This window comes from Acipenser ruthenus, chromosome 10 (assembly GCF_902713425.1).
Source record: "Acipenser ruthenus chromosome 10, fAciRut3.2 maternal haplotype, whole genome shotgun sequence".
Taxonomy (NCBI): Eukaryota; Metazoa; Chordata; class Actinopteri; order Acipenseriformes; family Acipenseridae; genus Acipenser; species Acipenser ruthenus.
Genome location: NC_081198.1, coordinates 39,561,210 through 39,571,374, shown reverse-complemented (window position 1 = coordinate 39,571,374; position 10,165 = coordinate 39,561,210).

Below are 10,165 nucleotides of genomic sequence, written 5' to 3'. Positions count from 1 at the left end.
TCATGAGGGAAAAGGCAATCATTCACATTACATACGCAAATTCAAATATATTATATATTTTACATTAGCTGCGTATGCAAGATAGATACAAAGTACAGAAGACTATTAGAATAATAAAAAAATGTACACGCTGAAACAGCCAGTTTGCCACAAGCAAGATAGCTCTAGATACCTGTACACTATGGGGGGTGCAATCCAGCCGTTCCCAAGACCATAGCAACAATGGCTGCCAACCAGTAGTATTGCTTGGATGCTAGTTGGTGGGGTAACATATTACAATAAAATAACTCTCCCAGCAGTGATTTACTTCACAGGTTTAAACCCCACAAAACAACTGCCTCAGCAGCGTCACTGTGGAAGGTCCTGGTCAGTCAACAAATGCTGACGGGAAGAAAAACCCATAGATTCAGTAAGGGAGCAATAATCCAGTAGCAGCGAGTGGAATTTTCTCTCTTGAAGAAATTAATAAAACAGAAGAACACTTTTTATCAACAGATGAAAGGTAAACACTGTACACTCTGAAGAGTGGAGAGTTAAGTGGTGTTACACTCAGAGGAAGTAAAACAAGTCTATAGCAGGTCAAGCGTTTTTTCTCCCTGCATGCTCAGAAGTGCTCTGTTTATTTTAGGTATGACACAGTCTTGACATGATTAGCTGTTTGCTATCAGATTATACAATCCAGGACAGTGGCCTACGTGCTTGGAGCTTTGCCCAGAATGATTGTTTCACCTGAACAATCTTTGTTTTTTTTCAAAGGGATGTATCAGTTTTTAATACCAAGGCTGTAGGCTCCATCTGTTCAAAAACAGAGGTTATTTATATAGATCGAGGGTGAGTGCACATTTGATTGATCGGTGAGAGATAGACTTCTGGCAGTTTCCCATTCTTTGGTCAATTCTGAGATAACAAGTTCCCAGGAGTAAAAGGGGGGAAAGATATTGTAATATCTAGGCTCCGGCATAATTCTGTACATGCTTTAAATCTGCCTCCATCTTTTCAAACAACTTCACCACTTAGGACTCTAGCCCTTCTCTGCTGATCTTAATTTTTTTTTTCCTGCCAGCTAATAATTCTTACTTCAATATGTTTATCATTGCAGTCACTTACCTGTCTTTTGAAGTGTAAGGTCATATGAAATGAGTGTTTTTTGGGGTTTTTTTTCAAATGGGCACTGTGTACCCATTAGGTGTAACATCAGTGTCTGCTGAAATGATTTGAGCAATGCCCCATGCCTTGCACAGTACTCTCCACTGTGTGTTAGTGAATAGCCTTTTTTGAATCAGTCATATAAAATGTGAGGTTTCAAGAAATGGTGGGGTTGTCTAGTACAAGCTGTTGCTAAAAGTAGCCATTCATTGAAAAAAGACCAATTCCATCCCCCGGTTACATATTGCACATAACAGAAACTGACACATAAAGACTTGCAAGCTCCGTGGCTGATGCACCTGAGTGCTTTGGTAGGGGAAGAGGTCAATCCAGTTATGTTAATAAGAACATAAGAACATAACAAAGTTTGCAAACGAGAGGAGGCCATTCAGCCCATCTTGCTCGTTTGGTTGTTAGTAGCTTATTGATCCCAGAAGCTCATCAAGCAGCTTTTTGAAGGATCCCAAGGTGTCAGCTTCAACAACATTACTGGGGAGTTGGTTCCAGACCCTCACAATTCTCTGTGTAAAAAAGTGCCTCCTATTTTCTGTTCTGAATGCCCCTTTATCTAATCTGCATTTGTGACCCCTGGTCCTTGTTTCTTTTTTCAGGTCAAAAAAGTCCCCTGGGTCGACATTGTGGCATTAAACATGCTGGTAATATATTTACATTATATTGCATCAGCAGTAAAATAGTGGGTACATTTAAAGATCAAATATAAGCTAAGGAACAGGGGCTTGAAATAAAGCAAGATGAAAACACCCTGTAATTGTCCCATAGCACTCTTTATTTGTACAAACAGTGAATTTTTGGGATCTGACTCTTATGAAGTTGTTTTTTAGAGGCAATGCTTTTAATGGTCCTGGGTGCCTGGTTGTCCCAAAAGACTGTGTGTTTACCTTTTGTGCTGCTGTAGCTGATGGCTGGTGAACATAACAGCATATGACATGCATGTAGTTTTGCAATGAAAGTTCACTCACTTTTTGTTTACATCATACCAGAGTTGCATACAAGCTTGAACACCAAACTTTATTATTATTTATTTCTTAGCAGACGCCCTTATCCAGGGCGACTTACAATTGTTACAAGATATCACATTATTTTTACATACAATTACCCAGTAATACAGTTGGGTTTTTTACTGGAGCAATCTAGGTAAAGTACCTTGCTCAAGGGTACAGCAGCAGTGTCCCTCATCTGGGATTGAACCCACGACCCTCCGGTCAAGAGTCCAGAGCCCTAACCACTACTCCACACTGCTGCCAATTTATTGTCAGATGTTGGTTGCACCAGCTTTTGGATTCAGAAAATCACTTCAACACAGAAGCATTGTGCAGCAATATGGTACAACAGGGTGGTTTGAAGTGCTGTGATATCACAAAAGCTGGGGTCTAATGAGGCCCTGGCTGCACTCAAACACAGCGCTTCAAAAGTTTCATTTAGTTTTGTTTTTATTTATTTTAGCACCAAATGGAAATCTAGAAATAAAATCAAAAATAGTCAGTAGACCAACATTTTAACAAACAGTGATGAAGTCATTAGCTAAAATGTTTGTCCCTTGAATTATAATTCCTTCAAACTCTGTTTCCAAAATAGTAGTTCGTTTTTGCTTCTGTTTATCATTGCAGAACAAAAAGTTTGCGATTCAGGGCTTCATCTACCGTACAGTATGTAAGGTTGAATACCAAGATGGTGCTGGTCATGGTATGTGAGATTAAGTTAGTTATAATTAGTCATACTATATTAAATACACAGGAAAAACATTTTAAAATCTATATTAATAATGTACATATTCATGCATTTGGGAAGATTCAGTATACTCATTAATTTAATACAGGCATATATTGTAAGCATTAACAGAATAGGCAATGTATTCTTTCCTCACAGCATATATAAAAAATGGACCATATTTATTTAAAAAGGGAAGCGTGAACCTTGATGATTGTAATTGTCAGATATTATTATTGATTGCCTTTTCCATTGCATTCTAAACAAAGCATCTTCCTGCCCACTGTACCTTAACCAGCTTTGATTAATTAAATTTACTCATTATTGGAAATCAAGCAATTGTATCTATTTTTTTTCTTGGTCTGTTGACATATTCAGGACATGCACATTAAAGTCTAAATTGATTAAACAATAGGTTAATGCATTATATTGCTGCATGCTTGGGTTTAATTCAATTTATATTAACAAACTCATAGGATCTTTCAGATTTGCAATTGCACACCAGTCCATAAATTCTGACTCAATCTATTTCATATTAGATTATACTTAAATGAACAGAAGGGCTGCATCCTTCTCTTTCTTGGATTTGCTGTGTCTTCTTAGCATTCTCCATCTATTTTGTACATTACTTCACCCTGCATTTCCCATTATTGACATCAGCCGTAGTTTTAGTTAGTCTGTTGTACGTACTTAATTGTATTTATGATAGGTGTGAACATCTGAAATAATAGATTTTTTACCGTACATACAGACTTTTTGGGGGACTGGTTATGTACAGTATATCTCTCAAAGGTTATACTACATTAAAACATGCAAAGTATTACAAATTGTTGTAAATGCATACTGGAAACATGATAAAGGAGCAGCAATTTGGAAGTATACTAAACTATGGTAACACATGATAAATGCATAATATAATCTTTAAGAAAGCATGGTAGGCTATAAAATTAGTGTGCAAGTTTACCATGGTTTTATAATGGGCCATTAATGCTCCTGTTTCAATAGTATTTTAATAAACAAAGATGATTACCCTACAATTGTGAAATTATATTATTTTCTATATGGAATAAATTCCAATATTGACTGTTTTAATTGTTGCTTAACCCTCAAAACTGGGCACTATCATGTGTCCATATAAAGTAACTGCTGTCAACTGGAAACTTTTCATTCCTTTGTTGTGAACAGTGACCAGGAGACTCTCTAGAGTCACGGAAGCGAGACTGACAAGAAAACAACAATATGCTAATGTAACATTCAAAGTATTGCACTGTATAAAACACAATATTTTCAAATGCCATATTCATGACATATTACAACTTGGACCTGACAATCTATGTATTTATTCATTTATTATTTGATTTTGCTGCTGTCTGGTAAATTTTATTAATAATAGAAATAATTGTTATTATTATACTTTGTATTTACAAGAAAATTCTGTACATGTGAAGTTAAAAATATGCATATATTTAATTGGAGAGCCTTTAGTTGTGTTTGCATGGTTACTAGGCTGACCTTTTCAAAACCAAAGCTGTTTAGGCAATCTGCAGTACAAGTTCCACAAGCAATTTGAATTAGACCACCCAACAAAACATTCTTACATACTGTACTGAGTGTCCAACATAAACATTTGTATGATAAATCCTAACCCTCTATATAATCCATTAAAATGTTTTGTTAATATATTTTTTCAAGAACTCATTGTATCTTCACAAACCGCTCTGCTATGCATCACGGATATAATTTGTTTAATTGCTCATCTTTCTAATAGTTTATGTTGTCAAAATTAAATCTGCAGTTTTAGCCATGCTTTGTGAGTCTGTAATTATCTGTGTCTTTAATTATATGCCCCTAGTCACTAGGCTGATTATAACCAAATCCTTGCACTATGTAATGTTTGAAAAATAATTTTAAGTTAATGTTATTAAATCTTTAATGCATGGTAATTGAAAAGCAAAATTAGTTCTACCCTAATATGAGATTTTGGTTCAAATCCAGTCCATGCTGAGGTGGCCTGCAGTGTTAAGCTGGTTGTTACAGGGATTTCAAGCATTGGTTAGAGATGTGGCAATTTTCTTACTATACTGGCTTTTCATATAAAAAAATAAGGACAGATTTACTACGCTTTCTCTCTTGTGCAACACTTGTTTAAAAAATAAAAATAAATCAGAATTATGTTCATTCCATTGCTATACAGTACAGTATATGCAGGTATTTGATCAAATTCATGACTATTCACTGGACACAGGATGCATACAATTTCCCATTGGCACAGATTCCACATGTTGAACTGGAATTAAACAACAGAGAAAGGGGGGTGATGCCACCTTGTGGATATACTGCTAGCTACAATACATGAAAAGTAACAAATATAATTAAAATCTGTATGATACACTTTGCAGCCTAGATTTCACAACAGAGGGGGGGGAAATGTGCTAATTTCCTGACTCCTTATACAGACAAAATGGACATAATGATCATTAGATCATATAGAAAGATAAAACAAGAGCATATTTATCATTATTTTCACTATTTAAATGACACATCTCGTTTACAAGATGTCCTGGGATGAACGCAAACTCTCAATTACAGTGGTAACTTAGGGAGGGTAAAAGAGACTTATTTTTTGATTTAGTCCTGCTGGCTGTATTTAAAAAAACAAACAAAAAAAAACACAGATACAAATTATATTTCTATATGAGAATTCAATCAATTTAATGTAAGTAACTTGGCTCTTTCATATGATTTTATTGTAGGACTTTCAACCAGTTACTAATTATTTAATTGACCCTCCTGGAGATCAATTTAAAAAAAAAGTCAAAGCAAAGTACTGTAATGGAATGATTATAGTAGAGTGCAGTATGGTACATGTGAAACTGACAGCTGAATGTCAACTGGTGATGTTTTAGAACGAGGACCTCAGAAAATGGGTCAGCCCCCCTCCCCCAAGTAAAACAACCAGTTAGTCAAGAAGTATTACACCATGATATCCATGATCCTATTACTGTGATCTGACACTTCATATTAGTTTCAAAGAAATGAATTCATGTTTCACCTCTGGTGACCGGAAATCTGTCACCTTCGCGCTCACAAAGTTCCTGGCAGATGTTCACACATATCTGCACCAGGGCTGTAAGTAGTTGACTTGGGTCCCTCCTGGTTCTGACCTTTCAAACATAAACATGCTTATTACCATAAAGTATGTCTCAATTGTCTACATATACGCATTCAGCTGGGGAAGTCAATAAAATAGGTCAACTTTACATTCTAAAAAAATATATTACTTTACTGATCCACCCCTGTAAATGCAGGCATATTCTTTCAAAGCAGAAAATGACCTGTGCTAAGTATGAACTGTTTTACATCATTGGAATGATTCGTAGGCTCACAGAAATATATTTATTTTTTTACCTGTAGCTGTGTGTGTTTATTAAAACACATATTTATTTAATATGTTTATTAAATCAGAAACCACCTGACGCATTGATCTTTCCATTCCTGCAGGTTATGGTGTAAAATCATGCAGGCATAGTTCACCTAACAATGCTTCAAACAAGGCCATATTCAATATATGGTACAGACAAGTACAGACCTGTATACTTTAATTAACTGTTATTAACACAAAGCATTTTGGTATTTGATACTTTTAATGTTGGGTTACTGAGACCATCTTTACAGTGAATAAAATAGAACAGCAGTTTAGAACTTGTATAATCAACTACATGTTTAACTTCAGGGCTTCCTATATTAACTTAGTGACAGCTAGATTTCATGGTTTATGACATATTTGCTATTGCTGCTACAGTATAATCCATCACATGTCCACCTTCACAATAAAAACGATATCAACAATCCATGGCATGTGTCAGAGCTCATACTGGTTTGTCATCATAGGGACTGGCACAGTTGAAAATCTGTAAAATGGGTTCTTCGTATCAGAATCCAACTGATAGGATAAAGCAGTTCAGTACACAAAAGAAAAATCCTTTCTGCTTTTACAGCGTTATCCATCACCATTTTGTCTTCGGTCCACTGTGATTAAATCCATCACTCTAATAATTCATATTTTAGAGGGTTGTGACCTTATACACCCAATATTGTGTGCTATAACCTATACAGTTTGTGTTACTTGTAAAATATTATCACCATTTGGTAAAAAAAAAAAAATGAATCTAATTTTTAAATTTCTGTTTTGCTTTCTGAGTTATACAAAGCTTGAAGGTGCCATTTAAATACACCTACCTCAAAGATTTCTCCAGTATAATCTGATAGTTTGGGGGGGGGTGACAATATACTGCATATATTACAAGTAGACGCTGACAGACAGACAGACATCATGTATTTAGTGTATCTTCTTATCTATCATTTGACTGTTATGGGGTTAAGGATTATTGTATACAATCAGCACAACCAACAACAATACAGGTCTTGGTTTGACAAGGCAATAAATGAACAACCTAGAAACTAAAACTAGGACTCAAGTAGGACAATACGGATTATACGGATTAGTATGGATTTCCATTTCAGGTTAAAGGAGTGAAGCATAACAATTAGTTATAGATTGTTATGTCAAAAAGACAAGAAGCCTAAATGTACAGGTAGAGCCAGTCTGTTTACTTAGCATATTACCTTATGGTTTACATCAGCAGCTTAATTAAAATAATGGGTGCTGAACTTTGTGAAGACAACTAGCACAAAGCAACTGTTCATTATCTAATGTTTCATGTATTTAAAACATACTGAAATGTGGGGATTTCATATAGGGGGCAGTAATAATAGCAATGACTTACTATTCAGAAACTTAAAATAATTAATTAGATATGTATTTCATTTCCCCCTAACTGCACATACAATGTCAAACCTGTTCTCTAAGTTCATCTAAAAACTACTGTACATGGTTTGAAACAGATATAGTGTTTATTTTTGTTTTTTAAATAATTAACTCAATACTTGCTACGTAGTCTTTGCAGTTTCATTTCACAGAATTTGGACATTTCCTGTTACAGGTTTTCAGAAATACAGTCTGAACAGTCCAAACTCCAGAGGACACCTTATAAATGTTGACATGTACATTTCTACAACTTACACCTAGGCAATTACAGCAGATAAGGTGCTTTCTCCTTGATTATTATTTGTTTATTTTGCAGACGCCTTTACCCAAGGCGACTTACGGAGACTAGGGTGTGTGAACTATGCATCAGCTGCAGAGTCACTTACAATTACGTCTCACGGAGCACAAGGAGGTTAAGTGACTTGCTCAGGGTCACACAATGAGTCAGTGGCTGAGGTGGGATTTGAACCAGGGACCTCCTGGTTACAAGCCCATTTCTTTAACCACTGGACCACACAGCCTCCTTATCCACCATATTCCAAAAAAATAATAAATAAAATGTCAAGTTTGTTTCAGGTTTATTGAAACATGAAGCATTCTCTTAACATTTTATACTACTGACTTCTTAAAACCTGGGTAAGAAGTGGGTTTTAAGAAGTCAGTAGTATAAAATGTTAAGAGAATGCTTCATGTTTCAATAGGAGTGGATTTCAGAAACCAGATACCAGTAATTACCAACCTGCATGAATCTTTCTTGCAATTGAGGCAAGTCCATGCCTGCCACTACCCTGGAGTATGGGCTGGCAGTGCTTTTTAATTATTAGTTCTGCATGACAGTGTGGAAGGGCAGAAGTAAAATACTATAATTTAGTTGGGATTGGCAGAAAAGGGTTAACAAAACCCTCTCTGCCTAAAAACAACGCGAGAATGTGCTCAAACTAGATTGAATAATTGTTGCCAAGCTTGCTTGACCACATACATAAAAGAAGAGCAGGGCGACAGCTCCTCAGCAATTAGTCTGTAACAGAGCAGCAGGTGCTGTGCTCTTCAGGCCCTTCAACAAGCTAGCATTGTTTCGTATTTTGTTGTTATTAAATTTGTTTGACTCCTGCCTTTGCTACTCCCGTTGCTAGCCTGCCTGACCAAAACGCTACCGTTCCACAGGCAGTTAAAAGCTCCCTCCTAAGTGTGTTTATTCATTTAAAAAATTGTTTTTTTCCCCCTACAAAAATAGCAACACTTAATCCTATGCTGAATTCATTAAGAATGTAGCATTTGTTTCAGTAACACATGTAATTTCCATGGCAACAGTAACTACTTTTCATATATAAATAGCTAGCAATCTAGCCTTTGAGATCCAATTTGCCCAGTGATACAACACATTTTTTTTTTTTTTTTTTTTTTTTTTTTACTGTGTAATTTTATATCACAGCCACCACTGCATTGGTATGTTTAAAGGAGGGGTGTCCAATCATGGCCATGGAGGACCATTCCACTGTAGGTTTAACAGGTAAAATGCTATAAACTCATTCAGGGTCTGAATGGGGGTTTAATTGGTTCAATTAAAGCTTAGAACACGGTTGAAGCAAAGACCAGGAGTGGAGGGGCCAACTTTGGACACCCCTGGTTTAAAAACTAAGATTTGCATTACGCAAAAGGAACGTGCACAATAAAAATAAAAGACTTGCAACAGGTTTGCTTGAAAGACCTATTCCTTTCAGGGAAATTGTCAAAACAACTCCAAGTAAGAGAGCTTCAAGTTTAAAAACTACACTGGATTTTAAGGAGTGTAAAATATATTGTGCCCAGCTTGTTTTAATCTTAAAATATCACACCATACTAGGATTTCTTTATTTTGAAAACAGGATCCTGGTTTAATGTTATTTATTGATTACAAGATGGACCCAACAATACTGAGAAAATTAAGCAAAAAAACGCTTAGCTTTAATATATTCCACCAGTAAAAGTACAGGCTGTTAAAAACCTTCTTTTTGCAACTGCAGGATACTGACAAGCAAATAACAGTGATCACATAAGTTGACAAGCCACTTTGTAGTGTAGCGCCATCATAAAAAATAAAAATAAATAAATTATATATATATATAGATATATAAAACCATCTCTCTCAAGTTAATCCAGTACAAACGTTGTTTAATTAATTATGGTTAGTTAGGGTATTCACTATTTATTTAGCATTATAGTTACATTAATCTGCACATGGAAGAATCATTTGTTTAGGGAACTATAAGATTCCAATGTTTTGATTAGGTTTAGATGCAAGATCTTTAGAGTACTCATTCCTTACAAAGAGCTTTATGTGCAGCACAGAATGTAAATAGGAAAGACAGGGTCCTAATACTTGCAGCACTGGAGACTCGTGGTGTACCCAAAAAAGCTTTTTACAGTACAGTGTTGTGTTAATGGTAGGGACTTCAAGACACTTGCTGGACATCCTGTTTTTTT